This window comes from Globicephala melas, chromosome 18, assembly GCF_963455315.2.
Source record: "Globicephala melas chromosome 18, mGloMel1.2, whole genome shotgun sequence".
In the NCBI taxonomy this organism is placed as follows: Eukaryota; Metazoa; Chordata; class Mammalia; order Artiodactyla; family Delphinidae; genus Globicephala; species Globicephala melas.
This window is the reverse complement of record NC_083331.1, coordinates 4,209,423-4,226,975: the sequence shown is the minus strand read 5'-3', so window position 1 is coordinate 4,226,975 and position 17,553 is coordinate 4,209,423. Positions and strand designations below refer to the sequence as shown.

General features: G+C 46.2%; 1 protein-coding gene across 5 annotated transcripts in view; it reads right to left on the bottom strand.

Annotated features, from left to right (window-relative positions):
• Positions 1 to 17,553, bottom strand: part of WASF3 (WASP family member 3) — a 90,505-nt gene that overhangs the window by 58,185 nt on the left and 14,767 nt on the right. Inside the window, exon 1 of one of the 5 annotated variants that reach the window (XM_060287753.1) lies at positions 6,357 to 6,375. The exons of 3 other annotated variants lie outside the window; for them this stretch is intronic. The gene's annotated coding sequence lies outside the window, so the exon portion shown is untranslated. Of the gene's footprint in view, positions 1 to 4,935; positions 5,085 to 6,356; positions 6,376 to 17,553 lie in introns of those variants that run through there. One more of the 5 variants, XM_060287752.2, reaches the window with a different exon arrangement.

Sequence of the window (17,553 nt, the reverse complement as noted above, 5' to 3'; positions counted from 1 at the left end):
TTTGGGAAACACAACTATGCATTTTCCCATTTGTGTGAAAGGTTAAGGTTATGTTACTAGTTACCACTTGGTGAATGCCTTACTGAGGACTAAGCAGAGCGCTGAGTCACCTATGAGTAACTTAATCTTCACAAGGCAGGACGGAAAAATGTTGCCCGCCATCAAGCTAGCAGCCGCTGCAGCTGCCCTGATGGTGCGCCCTGAGGGGATTCAGGACGGAGAAAAATAGGATACTGGTCCTAGATAGTTAAGATGCACATCTAAGGAAGAATTTCAAAGAGCCCAGACTCTTGCATCTTCCCATACACAGAAAGACACTAAAATCATTAACTTGAGATGTTTGGTTTTTGCGATCGGCAGTCATCTTTAGATGTTCCACTACATGCCCCAACCCCACCCCCACCCCCACCCCCCCACCCCCCCGCCAGCAAAAACTCCTATCCTGGCTCCCTCCTCACCTCTTTGGAATACTTCCTCAGAGTATCTGAGAGGCTGTCTCCCGGGTTATAGTCCTCGGTAAATTCCCAAATAAAACATAACTCGAAGCATTTATTTAGCTTGTGTGATTTTCTTCAGTCAACACAGGTAACATCTCCATTAAAAAATGAGGAAATTGAGGATCGGAAGGTGACTTGCCCCAGCCGACACAGCTTGGAAGAGGCAGAGCCAGGACAGGGCTGTCTGGCCACCGTCCCTGTTCTTAATTACTGTATCAGATGGCCTCCTCTGGACGTGCATACGTGCCTTTTTCTTTCCTGCTGAGCTGATGACCCGTCTAACCTAAGTCAGGAACCACGAAGGTCTTGAAGAGTTAACTGGACTCTGTGAATGTGCTGCCTTACTTTACAGGGGAAAAGCGCATGTTGAACTCCTCTGAAGGTACAGGTTAAGGTTGTTAAGTGTGAAACGCAGCACCTCTACTAAGAGGTGTTGCATTAGCACAGGGAAACACATTTATATGAAGCACCAGGATTTACATGGTTTCTGTCCTGGTTAAGCCCTGGCCATGGTGCTGAACATGCCACTCCGGCTGCACCTGGGAGCACAGCCACCCTTAACTTCCTGCCAACTGGCTTGCACCTGTGATGCTCCCCTGCCACGAACGCCTCTCCTCGTGTGGCTTCCGTGCATCCAAATTGGCTCCAGTCTTTACAGCGCAAACTGTGAAGCCTCCTCCACCCACCGTTCCTCCCTCTATCAGTTTAATAAACACTTGCCTGCTGTGGTGATGTGTCGGGCTTCGTGTGCCCCGACCCTGGACAGCCAAAACCCAACCCTGCACCCCCAAGAACCTCTTGATCCCCCAGAAGAAAGGCTGTATCAACAAGGAATTGGTATTCAATGTGACAACTGTGTGTGTGTGGTACCGACAGAGGGGGGGAGGGGCAGGGGGCAGCCGGGGGCGGGGGCAGGGAGGCTTCACAGCTCTGGTAACACTGTGGCCTTAATTCAGATGACAGATGACCCAGACCTACAATAAGATGGGAGAATTTATGAATGGGAATGAACTTGGGAGAGGTGGGCACTGAGTGCTAGAGCGGATGGGCACCGAGGGGTCTCGGGGTGGAGCCCAGGAGCAGAGGCGGGAATGCCAGGCTCAGCCCCCCGCAGTGATGGGCGTGTTCCACACGTGGACGCCGGCCCACGTGGTGGGCCCAGTCACAGAGAGCACTCGACCGACCACTTTGCCTGTGCCACGTGTGACTGAGGGACTGAGTTTTCCATTTTCTTTCTTTTTAATTAATATTGACTTGAATAGCAATACGTGGCTAATGGCTACGGGACTGAACAGTGCAGCTCCTAACACTGCAGACGCGAGATTCTGAGCTGAGGGGTTGTCACCAGACCTGGGAAAAGGATCCCCAAGAGAAAGGGACGCGGACACGCAAATATTTGTTGAATAGATGGACGAACAGGCCAACGGACAGAGTAACAAAGTGGGTGGTCTTAAAGGGTTCCTCCCTTTAAAATCCCATCAAGAGGTGCGTGTCCTCGCCATTCGGGTCTTGAGTGATGCCCTCAACATGGCAGCATCCACACGTACTCATGCTGGCTCCAGGTCGCAGCCTCATCCTTAAAACACTACTGCTACCTTACAATTCCCTGCACTACGAATTCCTCATACTCTGAAGAAAGCAAAAGAGAGACAGAGAAAAGGGGGGAAAAGGAAAAGCTATATTTCTGAAACCATAATTTAGAAAATAATCATAGATTAAAGATAATCAATGAAGCCAGGATAAATTGCTGTCTAGTAAAATACGTTATTTTCTAAAAACATGAAAGGAAGCAGGGAGGGGAGAGGAGTAGCAGCTTTACCATGAGCTCAGGTAATTTCAAATACATTACAGACCCTTCAGCTCCTAAGCAGTTCAGCTGACATTTGGTCTACACTCTTCTGTACTCTGATGAGAGAAAAGACTGAATTTACTCATGAAATACCTTATTTTGTTCTAGAGAGCATTTTAAAAGGTCAATGATAATAAAGTTTTTCCTAGGAATATGCCCTTTCCTCTTAGTTACCTACAACATCCAAAGTCAACATGAAAGAAAGAACTCTGTGACATGAAAACATTTAATCTGAGAACAGATTGTGTCTAAGTAACTCACTGGTAATCTGCCAATATTACCCTAATCTGATTGTATTAGGATTTGTGTACTATTTTGGTCCTTGCCATCTCACCTAAGCTTCTGAATTCCAGCTTTCCAGAAATGGGAAGCCGCGTACATACAACACACACACGTGGTCCAGGATAGCAGTTTCTGCACTGCATTCCGGGGCCACCTTCTTCACCAGGCTCAGATTCTAAGTTCCTCTCCATCCAGGAGGTCGTGTCATCAACGTTCTTCACTATGCACAGAGCAAGCTCTACTTACAAGACTGTTAGACACTCTGCAACGTGCAGACTCCACTATCTTCAGAGAAACACGCATCAGCACATCTAACAGGAATGTTTTCAGCTAGAAGCGTGTCCAACAACACGACAAAACAGCAACCTCCGTGCTGCCTTGCCCGGCCTCTCAGTCGGTTATCTGAGCTTCAATTCCCACGGCTAGAACTGCCCTGCATCACTTAGATCAGAGCCACAAGGAACACACTTAGCTGGCCCCGCAGTTCACCTCAACGCGTAAGTGAGCTCTCACGTAGGAGGGATGAGGAGTAAGACACGGTCCTGGTGCCCAGAGAGCTTTACCTGCTGAGGAAGGATGTCTGTGTGTGTGTGTGTGCGCGCGTGCGTGTGCCCGTAAAACAAGCAGCAGTAGGAGTACTGCTGTACACAACACAGCAACAACGTCGGTCGACACTGACTTAACATCTACATATAAGCCCATTCCCAGCTAGGGACACATTCAGTTAACAATTAATAAAACCACATTCATTATTCGATGAGGGTGCAAATGAAAAATTCTCCCAGTTTTTTTTTTTTGCGGTACGCAGGCCTCTCACTGCTGTGGCCTCTCCCGTTGCGGAGCACAGGCTCCGGACGCGCAGGCTCAGCGGCCATGGCTCACGGGCCCAGCTGCTCCGCGGCATGTGGGATCCTCCCGGACCGGGGCACGAACCCGTGTCCCCTGCATCGGCAGGCGGACTCTCGACCACTGCGCCACCAGGGAAGCCCTAATTCTCCCAGTTTTAAGTAATTTGTTCATTTAAAAAGTATGTACCACAGACCTAAATACTAGCATCATAAAACAATAGTTTCTTCCCCTTAACCTGATGAACAGTAACTACCTAGTGAAATAGGAAGACAAAATGATCAATTCTTGATATAACATGGCTGTGCAGAGAGCCACAGCTGGCCCATACCTCTGGGCTAGCGGTCCCCGGCCAGAGAATCGAATAACGCAGATCAGGATCTGGGCCACATCAACCGCCCATGATCTATTCAGACACTTAGTTCCTTTCTACAATACAGGAGCAACGCAGCCATGAATCAGGCAGCAGGGACACGACATCCAGAAAGACAGCACACCGAGGTCCGAAAGTGCCAAGTGGCAAGAGAGATTGTGCACGGTGTCGTGGGAGGAAAGGACCAATGCCGGCTTCAATAAACAAGACTTATAATGTGCGTGCGGAGCAAAGCGACACCGAGAGACTGATTCCTGTCCTCCGAAACGCACAGAGGATGCGAGGTTAACATAAAGACAAGCGCTACCTCACCACCTAAACATGAAGACATCACGAGGGGGTCCAGAAGTTCCCAGGTCCAGAGCTTGCTCATAAAATAGAGTGTGTACTGCCCGCCTGGGCAGCTACAGGATACGTGCAGGCCAGAGCTGTAAGGGCCCAGAGACCCACCCGCCGTCCAGTGCCGACTCCCCTCTGCCCCATCCCTGGCTGCTTCTCGTGAACACTGTCCAGGGAGAGGAATGTGTAACCTCTCGTTGAGAACCCAAGCTCTGTATTCGGTTAAAGCCTGTATCTTTAACACTTCAAACCAATGCTCTCTGTTCTGCCCTCTGAAACCAGAGAATCTACCAAAGCCTTCAACTCTGCAAGCTTCCAAGGGTCTGAAGGCACTCTGGCCTTTCCCAGTGCTCCAGTCTGCCCTTCACAGGCGCAGGGACAGCAGGGGAGCCGAGGGAAGCAGCACACCCTCTGTTAACGCGGCCCGTCGGCCTGTTCCATCGGCTTTACCTTGGGGTCCCTGACACCGCCGCCCTGCCCCCACAGGGACAGGCCAATTCCTGGGCAGGGTCTGCAAGCTTCCCTCCCATCACTCCTCCCCACACTGCCTTCATGCACACACCCTCCACACCTGCATCTCCCCACACCTGCATCTCCCCACACCTGCATCTCCCCACACCTGCATCTCCCCTCCCCACACTTGCAGCTCCCCACACCTGCATCTCCCCTCCCCACACGTGCACCTCCCCTCCCCACACTCGCAGCTCCCCACACGTGCATCTCCCCACACCGGCCCTCCTGCCCTCTACCTTCTGACCAGCGAGGAGTCACTTCCACCGCAAAGCTCTGCTCAGCTGCCGGCAGAGTCCACCCCCTCCTCTGTGCCCACCAAGTCAGCCAGGCGACACAGGATGCCATGGTGCAGTGGGCTCTCAAGCCAGGATTCAGCTCAAACTGGCCTCCCACTTACACCCTCTAAGGCAGGTTATTTAAGCTTAAATTCCCCGAAATACAACGAGAGCGAGAATCAAAGGAGTGATCCCTGGGACAAGCCTGGCCTCACACGTGGTAACAAGCCCCTGAGAACATCCATCACTGACCCGGCACCACTCCTGCCTGTTGCTCTGGCACTGTGACGGCCCCCAGCGTGGGAAGAGGGTCACCCACGTCCTTATGCCCGCAGGGCTTCACACAGAAAGGAGCTCCGAAGCCTCCCGAACAGTGTTGAGTCCAGAACAAAACAAACAGTGAATCAATAAACGAGCAAACAAAAGCCTAAAAGCAAGATGACTGAAGAAGCCCAGATTTAGTTCTGGTCTTACCCGTTTGCCTGGTTACCATCACTGCAACACAAAGTACCGCGCTGCCGCGAGAGCAAAGAACTCAGAGGCGGAAAAGGTTCGGAAATTCACGGTAAACCATCAGTTTTCAAAGTGCATATTCTAGTTATGTGTCGCTTCTGCCTACCTATGACTGTTAAGCTTTTATAAAATATATATATATATATATTTTAACACTCATCGCAGAGAGGTCTGGCCCTGCGCCACCACCGGAGTCCTAAAACTGCACTCTTCACTATCAAAGACCTTTCTCATTTTCTTTTTTTTAATTCCTGGCTCAATGTTCGGCACACAAGCAACACTCAAAAAACATCTGTCAAATAAGTGAACTTCCTCAAATGACTCGGTTAAAAAAATCATCATGCATCTCCGTGACCTACTTCAGCCAGCAGTGTCCTGCGACCCGGTGCTGGCCCCGTGGTCACCATTTCAAGGGCTGCGCTCCGCCCAGGGAAACAGCAGGAGAACTGGGGTCAACAGAACACCACTTTCAGGGCAACCAAACAGTTAATGAGCTTTTGCGGAATGGGCATAAAAAGATAAAATAATAATAACTTGCACAGGATAAAAATAAGGCTTCCAGCTTGAAGAAAGATTGCTGACTGGGAGCAAGTTTTCAGAAAGCTGTTTAGCAACATTATGGAACAATCCACAACCACTAAACACAAATGTGGAGTGGGACCAACTGGCAGCAGCACGCCATTTGCTTTCGCAATATTCACAGGCAGCTGGAGAACGGAAAAAACAAAGGAGCGGCAGGACAGATGCAGGAGACAGAGGGACAGAACTGACCATTGGGGAGGGATGGAGGACAGGAAAACAGGGGGAGGCCTCGGGACACCTGAACACTTGTTCCAGAGTCCCGCAGATGACAGTTACAACAAGCTTACCCGTTAAGACATCCCTTCTTAGAAATGGGACACTGTGTCCTCGGCCGAGGTCCTGGCACCCTTCCTGTTGCTTGTGACCCCACAGGGATGACAAGCCAACGATTCCGGAGGGGGCAGGGGATGGCTGAGGATAATAGTCTAAACCCTGAAACAGGTCCAACTCAAGTAAAAGATTTTCTTGCCTAAACGATGTTATATTTTTCTCTGCTTTAATTACTGAATCCTGTAACTGGAATTTCACCACTGATTCAAAGAGATGCTAAAAATAGTCTGTTCTAGAATGAGGAATGAGAAGTATCGTGTAATTTTGCTACTAAATGGACTCCTGTTTTTTTCACAGCTCAGTAACTTACTCTTCAAATATATTTCCTCTTTTTATTAACCAAAAATGTAAAGCACTTCAGATGCATATTAAACATTAATTTTCAACACTAATTATGTATTTATAAGTTTATAAGTAAAAACTCAGACATACACCAACCTTACTTAAAAACAGTCTCTTTGACTCTTTTCCTCAACATCTAATCATGACCTTCATTAAACACCTCTGACTGCAAGAATACAGTCTCATTTCCATACGATGAATGAACAGAGCTGTGATCCAACAGGCTCCCGCTGCAAATGGCAAATTATTAGTAACACCTCACATTTGAATCCATGGTGCCGTTTACAAAGGGTTTTCACGTAAATCATCTCGTTTAATCTCTACAACAACCCTGCCACAAACAAGCAAGGCAGAAATTACTTTAACCAGCTTACAACTGAGGAAGCAGGCTCTGAGAGTGAAACAGCTTGTAAAGGTGGGACAAGCCCTCACCTACGTCCTGCTCACGCTAAGTCCCACCTCGTATTCCAAACTCAGCCCCTCCTAAGACTCACACAATTCCCATCCTCCAAGTCCAACAGAACTCAGGATGAGCAGAACCCAGGTGACTCCCAGCACCTCTCCTTTCCACTGAGGCTTACGTCCAATGCACAGGCTCTGTCTTCTCAACTCAACTAGAAGCCCTGGAGGGTAAAAATGGAATCTCACGTTTCGTACTGTCTAGAATGATAGCACGCACATCACAGGGATACACTGAATTACTGTCATGATGCCACCTGATCATGATGCCATGATCAACATCTCTTGATCAGAGAGTCATCAAGGAGACCAAGGTCTAACTCCAGCACCCCAACGATGGCATGACTCTTGGCTTCGGCCCACCTTCCTAGCTGCAACTAGGTTGGAAAATCCTGGAAGTCTGTCCCAGGCCATCGTAAGTAAATATAAAAGAGGTTTCCTTAGCAATGACTAAAGTTGCCTTACATCTTCAACTGGTTTGAGTCTTTGCTGCTCCCCCACCCCCGTAAACGGTCCCTGGATTCTGACTGTGTGTTGGTTCCTGAGCACCCGGGAACGGGACCCACTGGGTGTCTCCATGGGGTCTATTCGCTTGATGTGCCCCGCCTTGACTCCCATATTCACCTGGCTTCTGTTCCCGCCAGGACCCACAGCTTGAACTTCCAGCCCCACTTGGTTCTCTCGAGCCTGGCTTCCCAGCCCACCCTCACATCAACCACAGTCGGCCCGTGCGGGGACCTGCGGAGCTCTACAACTGACCGAGAGAGGGGTCCAGCCTACGTTTTTATCTTCAGCTTAGACCTGGAGTTCTGCATGTCCACAACTCCTTCAAGAGAAGGACAGACGTAACACAGGTACCAGAGCAGTCACTCTGACTCCCCCCCCCAGTGACACAATGTCCTTCCCTCCTCAACCTCAGACTAAACAATATAACAACCTCCTAAAATACCATACAGGCAGCAATCAACATGCTGTCAGATACCAAACAGATCATAACCAAATCAGGATTACTGTTTAGTTTCATTAAATATGCTGAATCTTAAATTTGGACCAAAAAATTATTACATAAATATACAAAAATACTTAGGAAATCTGCACATTATCAGATGGAAACAGCAGATGTAAATGCCGCATGGCAGACGGCTGGGTTTTTTTCCGATCACCATGACGATTTTTACATATTCCAGAATCAAAATCTATTTCAAAGCTTTCTGTGTAATGTTAAACCTGACATAAAGATTACACAAGCAATTCAACAAGTAACATCAGTTATTTTTCTCCCTGAGGAAAGTATAGTAGCAGCCGCTGTAACAAATGGGTCCATAAACGTCCCCCCACAGGTGACCTGTGCGTTCAAACAAGACTGACACACGCAGCTGTCACGTTCAAGTCTCCCGAGCCCCCAGTCATACCTTGCCATGGCTGCGTCTGGGGTGTGGGAGCTGAACGGCTCAGCGCACACAGTGAGAAGGAAGAACACAGCCCACGAGAGGAGACAGAACAAGGGGAATGATTACCGCCCAGAAAGGAAGACAAAATTTCAGTCGCCTGTGGAGAGTAACTCATCACCACTGAATAAACAGGAAAAGGGAAGGACTGAGAATCACTCCCCCACCTCCAACCTTAATCTGTCTCAAAAGGGAGCAGAGGGCTTCCCTGGTGGCGCAGCGGTTGAGAGTCCGCCTGCCGATGCAGGGGGCACAGGTTCGTGCCCCGGTCCGGGAAGATCCCACATGCGGCGGAGCGGCTGGGCCCGTGAGCCATGGCCGCTGAGCCTGCGCGTCCGGAGCCTGTGCTCCTCAACGGGAGAGGCCACAACGGTGAGAGGCCCGTGTACAGCAAAAAAAGAAAAGAAAAAAACTAACAAACAAAAAAAAGGGAGCAGAGCAGGGGAGAGCAGGTCGCGATGGAAAGACAATAATTACACGCTTGGAGGTGGAGAACTGACGTGCAGGGGACCTCCAGATCACCAGTGAACGCAGAGCTGAGGCTGGAATGAGAAGTCACAGGCCTCCAGCACTGCTGTAATTGAGGGAATGGAACAGAGACACAACAGATGGCAAGGCCAAGGGGAATGAACACGAGATGGGGAGAAAATGGCATCAGAGACCAAATTCCAGGGAAAAGGGGATCTCCTAAAATGTCAGTGGGGGCATAAATTGTGCCACTTTTGTTGTCAGTATGTGTTAAGAGCCTTAAATTATTAAATTATTTAAACTACTAATTCTTTAGCAACATATCCTAAAGGAATAAACACAAATGCGGGCAAAGATTTATACATAAAGTTGTTCCCCTTAGTGTTACTTGTGATAACAAAACACAAGAGAAACTAAATGTGCCAAACAAAAGAATTAAAGTAAATTATGCTAGATCTATCAGATAAATTATTACGCAATACCCACGTTGCATTTTAGAAGACTTTCAAATTATGTGATAAAAGTCTTATGACATGAGATTACATGCGAAAGCATACAAAATAGTATATACAGTATTTACTTATGAAAGAATTATTTGTTGAATACCTTCTATGTACTAGCACCTAGGTACTGGGGAGAAAATGCAATAAAAGAAATAAGTCCTTATTTCTGTGGAGCATGGATTCTACTGGTAAGTGTCCCAGAAAGGGTAAATAAATAAATCTGCAAGAGAACCTCATAGGAAATAAATGCTAACAAGGCAAACATAACAGGTGATGTAAAAAGAATACTACCAACTATAAAAAGTACCTGAAATTGACTTAAAATAAATAAACTGCAAGATTAATAGTAAAAAATAATGTCAACTGAAAACCAAAAGCAAATTTCAGGTGGCTTAATAAATGGTCTAGAAAAAGAAAGGTGGCATTGTTATAACCGGAAAGTGTCCGGGCCCTTTATGGTTTACCCTTCAGCATCCCCAGAAGGCAGAACTTACAAGCTCTCCCCTTTCTCAACCTCAAACATAAAAATCAGGAAGTGCACGAAAGCAGCCTGGCTACGGAGGCCTGTGCCCCCGCTGGACTGCTCTGGACCAAAACGATCTCCTCCGTAATTTCACAAGAGAAGTGATCCTTCCAAACACAAGCTAGGACGGTATTTGGTACCTTTCCATTTTCACGACAGATCAACCCCCCCTCCAACACACACACACACACACACACACACACACACACACACACTCACTTACCTAAGTTTGTTCATTCATTCATTGAACCAATATTATAGGGCAGGGACTCCCTCAAAATCACAACATCCCCTATAGAAACCAAGGACCAGTTCCCCAAATGCAAAATGTTCCATTCCTTAAGCATTTGTGAAAACACTAAACTGAAGGAAAGCACTGAGAATACTGACGCGAGCTGTACAACATCTTACACAAACGCTCTGAAAAATAATGCGTCTATACTTAAAACACATGCACAACTCGGATGACATTTATCCTCCAAACAATTACTCTTCAGCAGATAACTGGTAAGAATGTCCTCATAGTAGGTATGGAGAAATTGAGAAAACATTGTAAAGTAAAAATACTATATAATTCCATGAGGAAAACTACTGCAAAAAGCCACACAAATATTCCCTGTATTCTGGAATATTTCCTGAAAAGTAAGATTTAAATGCATACTAATTACTTATATTTTTAAAAAGTCAAGTTTCAGAATGAGATATTATATTATGGAGGTTGGTTAAATAAAGCATTTTGCAGAGGTAGGTGACATCATAAACTTCATTAAAACCATAATACAGGAAAGTTTACCCTATGGAGATCAGGCAAAGCCCGGAGCAATCTAGAATCACTCTGACGTAGGAAGCAAAAGAGAAAACCAACTTCCTCTTTCCTTCTAGGTCCTTCTAAGCTACTCCCTGATAAATATTTCCTTCCATCAGGCGGTCAGCCACCCACCCTGAAGAAGCAGCTGAGCACACTGGGGGTTAATGCAGAACACAAGGCCCCACAGCTCAGTCCCTGGACCTTTGCTCTCCTCCATCACAGCCCCTCCTCTCAGATCTCATCCAGTCCAGACAACCGCCAAGTTCACATCACCAGACCAGACCACTGCCCTGAATTTCAAAGCAGTGCCCTCGCTCTGCTCCCTGCTCTCACCTATGGCTCCGCCAAGCCCCCCAGCCTGGTCTCCACTTCTCACCTTGACTCTGCTGGCCCCAACCTGATCTCCCACCTCCACCCTTGGCTCCCAATAGCCTGTTCTCCACTCGGGAGCCAGAGCAATTCTGTCAACAGGCAAGTCGGATCCTGTGTCTCCTGGATTTGAAACTCTCTCAGGGCTGGTCACCTCACTCCGACAGTACACGGAGCGTGACAGGGAGTCAACAGCTAGCTGCTGGGAGTTTGCGTGGCATTTCATTCCTACTTTTTATACAGAAGACACTAGAGAATTGTGAGATTATCAGACTTCTGATATATTTATTTGGAACGTTTCTTGGGTGATCTCATCTAGTAACCTCATCTATATCTGCCTGTACTTAACTCTCAGCCAGATCACCTTCCACGAGTAGATTTTTAGGGGATATTTCTGGTTTAAGATCTACATTTAAAGATGAGATCTGTAGGGAGAAAGACATTTTCAAAGAATCATCAATTCTCCACCTTACGCCTCCTTTTAGTGTTTTCCTCAAATAAAAAAGGTCAACATTCCAAAAAAATGACTGAAGCAGAAGTAAATACGTTACATCTTTCTACAGAGAGAGGCGGCAACCTCACCAGTACAGAAACCATTAAAAACAGATATCAGGTGGTTTACCCTTTTTTTTCTGAATATGATTAAATGGGGAGGGGAGACCTTCTCAGCAGAGGATCACGGATAAGAAATGAACAGGATGGAAACCAAGCACCCCGGCCTACGGCCAAGAATACCCTGACAGCGTCTTGTAATGAGAAACCCTGTTGCTGCACTACTCAGACAGGGCCCTTCAGCGTCAGTTTCCCCAAAGGAACTGGGTTCATTCACAGGGGGAGGGAAAGTTACACACACAAGAACAAAGGCATGTTTACATTTTCCATTCACTCCTGTAACCTGAGCTGATGAGGCCACATCCGCTGGCACTGGGGGTAGGCGGGGGGCAGTCAAGGAACTAATGCAGAAACGGGACACTGCTTTGCTCCAATTCAGTATAAGAGGCACGACAACAGTGCTCGCGGATGCTAAAATCTAAAGAAACATCTAAGCCCCGAGACTCTGTGTTCAAGACAATCCAAAGCACGAGGTCTAACGTCCTCTCGGAGGGAGAAGGTTCACTCCAACCCAACCTCCACCAACGGGACTGTTTTTAATTTAATTTCAAGAGAGGTACACACATAAATTTGCCCAGCTCTGTGGCGCTTTGGAGAAATAACAAAAGGGAAGATTTAAATACCAGATATAGCAAAATCATTCCCTAAGTATTATCATGGTACCGAGTTTCCTCTTAGAATTCTATTAATGCTGAAGCAGCCACCCCTCCTACACATCCATCTATGGACAGCGCTGCGCCAGGCTGGAATCTCTGACCTTCACGGAATTTTGTCACTTGAGACATCAGGAACTGTCTAGACCAGCAGTCCCCAACCTTTCTTCCACCGGTTTCGTGGAAGACAATTTTTCCACGGACAGGGGCTGCGGTACGGTTTCCGGACCTTTCAAGCACATTACATTTATTGTGCACTTTATTTCTATTATTATTACATTGTAATATATAATGAAATAATTATACAACTCACCATAATGCTGACAGGAGGCGGAGCTCAGGAGGTAATGGGAGCGACGGGGAGCGGCTGTGGATACAGATGAAGCTTCGCTCGCTCGCCCGCTGCTAATCTCCTGCTGTGCGGCCTGGTTCCTAACAGGCCACGGACCACTACGGGTCCGTGGCCCAGGCGTTGGGGGCCCCTGGTCTAGACCATACAGCTCCTGAGGCCCACTGGGCTCAATGTGTGGTCTACCGATGCACCCATCACAGCGGTTCCCACCAGACACGCTGCTCCCCCATCACTTCCTTCTGTGCTTTGCTGGCACCTGCCCACTCCCTCTGCCCGAGGCAGTCTCGAGATGAACCATTCCTAGTGCTATATTTGATGCCTGATGGAACAAGCTGAAACTTCTCCCAAACGATTCCTCTAACAAAACAGAAGACTCCCTGCAGCCCAGAGATTCAGCTGAACAAAAACAGAAGAGAACCACGTCACACTCCATCCAGCGATTAACAGAAAAGCAGGCGTGAAGAAACGCCCGACCTCGAGTGACATCCATATACGCGAATGAAAGCCGCAATGCCATACACTCTTTTCACTTACCGTATCAGCAAGGACTGAAACACGAAAACCCCCGTGTTGGCCAGGCTGGGGTTCCTCAGGCACTCTGACACTTCACTGGCACAAGCAGAAGCTATAAATGAGGCTCTTTTTAGACTGCAAAGGGTGCCCAGGATCAAATTAGAATCTAAGGGAAAAAATATGTATTTCCCAAAAGGTAGTCTGTGATTGCTGACACAGAAGTCAGTTTGGGATGCTGTTTAACGCTGGCGGAAACCGGAAGGGTTAGCGTGACACCCCACACTCCCCACACTTCCTGGCCACGCGGTGACCAGGACGGACACAACCCAAAACGGGCCAGTCGGCTTCCCTCCCAGGAACGGGGATCTGAGAGCCCGATTCTGGTGGAGTCTCATCACGTGAGCTGGAACGAAGGAAACTGAACTCACATCGAGAGCTTCATCTAAAGAAGTCCCGAGTTCCTGGCATATTCTCTTCCTGCTTAGCACACAAACGGCATCTGGATTCAGTGAACCGACTTTCACTTTGAGTTTTTCAAATTTATACTCTAGGATTATTTTCTGCTTATGTCCTCGTTTTTCCTAAACTCCGATTTCAACCAGTTTATTTGACGACCATATTGACTTCCTGTTTAAGAGCATGATGAGCTATGTTTCTTAAACAGACTGGGTCTGGTGCAGCTAGATTCAACAAATCCCCAAACTCCCCCTCCGCTTCAGAGTATTATTCTGATAGGATTATAGGATTTCTGGTCAATTTTTTGAGGTTTTTTTTTTTTTTAAGTCCTATAACAATTTTAAAATCAACGAATCCTGAAAGTAATTTTCCAAAGGGGGCAAAAAAAGAATTATCGTCTCCTCATTTTTAAAACTCACTTTAATTTCATGGTAACTGCCGTTCGCCAACAGATGAAGGCCAATTTTCTCTCATCATTTGTTCCATTATTTTCCAACCTGTTACAGAATTCTACAGACTATAGATGCGATGTGCCCTTCAAAATGTGAAGTCTGACTTTAGAAAATTAACATAGCCTGGCTTGTCTTCTCCCATAATCATTCGTCCAGGGCTCTCCCCCAACCTCACAATGAACACTCAGAAAGGGAAGAAGATATATACATACTTATTTCAATCATAATAGTCAACTATGACAACACAAAGAATTCAAGCTTTCAAAGCACTTAATTCTGCTGAAGATGCAATCATGTTACATGCTTCGAAAATAACGCACTCCCCCATCCTGTTTTTAGAGAACTTTGAAAATCTAGACAATATGCTTCCTTTCAAAACACCAACTGCTTCCAGAGAAAAAGAAAGAAACAGACAAATGATCTTGCCAAGAACCATCTCTGCAGTTTCTCTTGGTAGAGTAGCCCTTTCAGTGGCTACAAAGATTTAAATTCAATCCTTGATTGGATTGATGATATACCACCTTTCATTTACTTAGAACTGGATTTTAGAACAAAAAAGAGCTTAGAGTACTCTAATTCAGTTGTTTCCAACTTTTGCAAGGACGAGGACCCTTCTGTGATGCTAAAAAATGTTAAGGATTCTTACAATAGCTGTGTCTAGTGATTGAGAAAGTAAAGAAGAAAACCATGAGTGCACAGTAATTCTTTAACAGCCACCTGCAAACACCTGTAAAATAGTAACACATGAATCTTTTTTTCTTATTACAGAGCAAGTTAACGTCAGAACTGAGTCTAAAAACAAGTCTCCAGACTTACGACACAGATGGGGTTCTAAGATTCCAGAGCATCACTCAGCACAGAGGAAGGTTTTCTCTAAGTATCCCCAACAATCCGCTTAGGAACTACACAAAGCGATCTTCAAGTTCTTACGGGAAAACAAGCAAAGATCCGGAATTCTGAAAAAGACGACTGAAGAGTAGAGGGCATCCCTGTCGGCTATGAGGCGCTGTACAGCTACAGTGACTAATCAGTGTGCCTCAGTGTGCCGCTGAAACGCAGAAATGACTCCTAACACCTCGGAACGCAGTATAAAATGGGTGTGGCATTTCGTATCGCTGGAGTAAAGATCATTCATTAAATGCTACTGTAACAATCCATGGGGGGAGGGCAATCAAACGGAGTCCGTCCTTACCGCTCAGGCCAAAAGAAGCTCCAAATGGAACCAACAAAGGACCAGAAGAAACACAGAAGATTTTTTTTTTTTTAATAATCTTGCAGTGGAGAAGGTCTTGTGAAACATGATTGAACAACAGAAGCCAAATGTTAAACTACTTGAAAAAATCAAATATTACTTCATTACTGAAAATCCGACAAACAAAGCCAACGTCACCCACCGAATGAAGCCCCTCCGGAGCGTTACAATTCTAACCATCAGACAAACCCAGATTCTCTGCCATCCAAGCACAGCACTCCTTCTGTTTGCCATACAATCCCAGATTCCTCAGAAGATAGTTTTAAAACCATGAAAAATTAAATCTCACAGAATCCATGGAAACGACCTCACCTAGGCCTGTGGAGTGAGATTTCTACAGCACCACCCTCAGCTGTGACCTCTACTCACACTAGAAACCATCAGCAACACAGTAAGTCTTTCGTAGGCATTGGGGGCCACAGTTTAACTTTAGCAAAACGTACACGGGGCAAAGCAACAGGCATTTTTTCCGAGTAAGTCTGCTCTGGGATGTATGGTCTCACAGTCAGCATGCAGACTCAGCAGTGAATGCTCACCTAGTTTACAATGTCAACAGACACTACTGGGCGCCTCCTGCATGTAAGCCAGCTCTAAGATGAAGAAGAACCAGTCTTCTGCCTTCCAGAAGCTTACCATCTAATTTATCCGCGAAACAAACCGTGAGGAACGGATGTCCTTATCAACAGCGGCAACATATGTTTCAATCTTCATATTTCCCCACGTGACTGAGTAAAGCAAAATTACAGTTATCTAATGTATTACTTATAAGCAAATCCCTTCTAACCATGGGATTTTTAAAAAGTTAGTTTACGGGTATACCTAAGTGACTCGGCCCCCAAACCGGAAGGCACCACGTAACAGCCCATCAGCTGAGCGGGTGCTCCATCTGCAGGGAAATGTAAACAGCTGCTATTTAAACTCAGTCATCATTCAGTATCATATTGGTCCAGAAACCAGGCAATTTTTACCTCTTGTGGACTTTTCCCCTTTATCCCTATCTGGTATTCCACCAAATTCTCATCCATTCATTCTTTCTCTTTGACATGAAAATATTACCTGTTACAATTACGTATTCGCTCACTTCTGTCAATTTTTTCAAAGTTTTTCTTCCTCTTTTGCTTCCCACACTATCGCTTGGGAGGACGTTGTGTATTTCACGATGAAAGCTCTGATTCAGAAGGCATCTGCCCAGCCCCCCCTCCCCCCCATCTCTTCCCAGAGGCTGGACGCTACTTCTCCTCCATAACCTTGGCCAAATGGCACCAGCCATCAGAACTATCAAAGGAGGAACTGTTTTCACTTCGTTCCATTTACAAAGACTTTGAAACAGTTCTGACTCTCTGTAGGATCATCTACAGGGCAATTCCGACTTTGCAAGAGATGCCAAGACCGCTTGTCCTATATGTACCTTCAACGCACAGATACTAGCAAGTAAAATTCCTGAATAATTATCTCACGTGTTTCTTTGCCGCCCATGAGTGCTTCCCAGATAACATAAAACGGAAAAATATTTTATAAGTTCCTTATTTTAATTTGAAGAATGACTGAACTCAAATCATCCTTTTATCTGTTAATTATAAAGAAATGAATGAAATTATAAGTCAATCCCAATAAGCTATCCTTAATAATCTGTAATAAATAATTCTTTGGTTAACAACCAGACCCTCAATATTCTACAGTGAACGTATCACCTACAGATTAGGTTAACAGAGGCCATACAGTCTTAATTCTAGATCCCATGAATACTGTTTCAGAAAAATTATGTTCACTGCCTAGTACTGGAAATTAAAGTCACACTTTTACTCTAAAAATAAGCGCTCTAGAGAAGCACTCTTAGCAAGTACTTCCCGTGAATTGTAAGACACCCTCATTTGCCACAGTCAAGGATTTTCATAGTAAGATCTTTAAAATCCTGAGATGTTTCATTTGTATTCCAGCAGAAAC